Below are 3066 nucleotides of genomic sequence, written 5' to 3'. Positions count from 1 at the left end.
AAAGTAGGACCTCTTTTTCTCGTGGAATTTTCACGGATCCCGCAAGTAATGTAAAATGTCCATTACCATTTCCTGGATCCGTTTAGTATCCGGCACCGAAATCCGAGATTAATGGCTCACAGTTGAGCAAGTACTCATCATTTGCACATTTTCGTAGAGTTGGACACGTCTGCATTTAACGATCGTTAACCTAAGGCAGAGCGTTTGCATACATATGCGTTCTCACACACCAAACTTCTGTACAATATACGCTTCCCCCAAGCTAATGTATGCTTTACCCCGCGGAGATTATGCAGGCAGGGCTTAAGCCTACCGCCTGACAGGACGCAAATACATACATACATACATACCTCCAGTACATCTTATCAGTATTAATAAACGAAACAACAAGAGCCCATTTTTTACTTTCCCGATCATAATGGCCTCGGTTTAAAGGCCGATTCGCACCTCGCCAAGTCTTACTTTTCTTTCCACGGAAGGGAAAATTAGATACACCAATGGGCTGTATATCGTGAAGTGTATGCAGCGAGTACCCGTGTGTCGGGCACTTTAAATGATTACAAATGAAACTATAAATCGGCTCCTTCGATTGCCTCCGGGAATAATCAAGCGGAACGCAGCCCAGAAACACGTGGCGTAATTGCCTCTTTTATCAGTTAATATCGGTTTCGAGATCGAGTTTCAAGAAAAAAAATGTTCCCTCGGAAATGTATATATATATAAATATATATATATATATATATATATATATATATATATATATATATATATATATGTATATATATATATGTATGTGTGTGTATATATGTATATATATATATATATATGTGTGTGTGTGTGTGTGTGTGTGTGTGTGTGTGTGTGTGTAAGTGTGTGTGTGTGTGTGTATTTATATATTTATACATATATATATATTGTGTGTGTGTGTGTGTGTGTAGGTGTGTGTGTGTGTGTGTGTGTGTGTGTGTGTGTGTGTGTGTGTGTGTGTGTGTGTGTGTGTGTGTGTGTGTGTTTGTGTGTAATATGTATATATATATATATATATATATATATATATATATGATATCTAGAAAAAGACGCGAATAATGATGTTAGGGAAGTGACCATGTACTGAATGATGCTGTTGATGACAATGGTGATCATGATAGCGACATGACATTTCTGATATTTCTACAGAGCGAGAGACTCAAGGACCAGAACACCGGAAGGCCACACAGAAGGAAGACGGACGAACAGAAGGAGCAAGCGAAAGATGTCTATAATAATTACTGAAAAAAATAGCGACGATAAGAGGGAAAAATGCTTAAACTGCCTTTGTCTTCACAGTAGATTAGCACCGTGTAGGAGGGTCAACATCGCAGAGCCAGCAAGGTCCTTCTCCCGCTCTATTCAAATCTTACACGCAGAGCACAGACTGGATATTTTGAATGATTATAATTTCGACGTTTTTTGTTATCTTTGTTTTGTTTTGTTTTGTTTTTGTTTTTTGTAGTTTTTTTTCCATACACTAATACTTTCTTTAGGCATGCTAACTTTCCAAGATACGATAACGTTATTTCATACTTACCAAACTATGCTTTACTTTGCTATATGGCGGCGCTAACTTGATTTAACTTTATTTCATCATTTTTCTTTTTTTTTTAAATATTCCTTTGTATGAGTTAACGAAGCCACACGAAGTTAGTCCGTGAACGATGGCATGAAATTGTTTTATAAAATTTGTACTTGAAAAGAGCCACTTCCTCAAGCACGTTTCATGTTGACTAGAAACAGGTGTTTGTATTCGACTGTCAGTGGTGTCACTTCATCTCAATCGAAGATTATCCATTTTTCCCTCACTCGCTCTAACTGTTAGCAAAATTGTTACTCCGAATAAGAATAAACCTCTTCTTTTCCTCCTGTGTTCTTGGAATTGGACCACATATGCAGCGCGAGAGAGTGCGCTCTCAGCAACGCCAGCTCGCACGCAGGAGGCCGCTCTTCCGAAGCAGCCGAGACTGCCGGCCGCAGCTCCCGCTTCCTGCTTCGCGCACTTCGCGGCCACTACTGAGGCAGAGTCTCGCCGCCGCCGCCCCGTGCCACCGCTCACCTGACCCAGGGCGACGGCGGCGCTGGCGCTGCGGGCCGACGGCGGTGCGTGCGGCGCAACTGGCTTCTTATGTGCAGGTGCGCTTGAATATATTCCGTGTCAGGCAAGTGTGTATGTAAACTATACTTATTATTATCTTCATCACTATCATTATTATTATTATTATTATCATCATTATCATTAACATTATCATCATCATCATCATCATCATCATCATCATCATCATCATCATCATCATCAACATCAACTGTAATAATAATGGTAACAATAATAATGATAGTGATGGCTATAACAATGCTGATAATAATAATAATAATAATAATGATGATAATAATGATAATAATGATAATGATAATAATAATAAGGATAACAGTAATGATAATAAGAATAATATGGATAATAGTAATAGTAATAATGATAATAATGATAGGGATACTAATAGCAAAATAATGATATGATGATGACGATAACAATGACAATGAAAATAATGATAGTATTATTAATAGTACCAACGATAATGATAATGATAATGTTGATAATAACAGCGATAGTTACACTAGTATTGATATTGATAATATTAATAATAATAAAAAAAAAAAAATAATAATAATAATAATAAAAATGATAATGATAATAATAATAATAATGATAATAATAGTAATGATAATAATGATAATAATAATAATAATTATAATAATGATGATAATGATAATGATCATAGTTATAATAAAATAGAGAAAGATGACAATTGCAATTATGATGATAATAATGATAATGATAATAATGATAGTGAAATTGTTAATAATGATAATAGCAATAATTATAATAATAATGTTATAGTACTAATAATGATAATAATAATAATAATGACAACAATAATCGTAACAATGATAATGATGAAAATTATTATAATTATTATCATTATCATTACCTTTATTATTATCATCATTATTTTTGTTAGAACCTCTTGTCTTGTC

At 34.8% G+C, this 3066-nt stretch overlaps 1 protein-coding gene across 1 annotated transcript in view; it reads right to left on the bottom strand.

Annotated features, from left to right (window-relative positions):
• The window catches only part of LOC125031841 (oxytocin receptor-like), a 25807-nt gene extending 23776 nt beyond the window's left edge, over positions 1-2031 (bottom strand). The window contains exon 1 of the mRNA XM_047622814.1: positions 1568-2031. The gene's annotated coding sequence lies outside the window, so the exon portion shown is untranslated. The remainder of the gene's footprint in view (positions 1-1567) is intronic.
• Between the last annotated feature and the right edge of the window lie 1035 nt (positions 2032-3066).

Source organism: Penaeus chinensis, chromosome 13 (genome assembly GCF_019202785.1).
Source record: "Penaeus chinensis breed Huanghai No. 1 chromosome 13, ASM1920278v2, whole genome shotgun sequence".
Taxonomy (NCBI): Eukaryota; Metazoa; Arthropoda; class Malacostraca; order Decapoda; family Penaeidae; genus Penaeus; species Penaeus chinensis.
The sequence above is the reverse complement of the archived record's forward strand: the minus strand, read 5'-3'. Positions and strand labels throughout refer to the sequence as shown.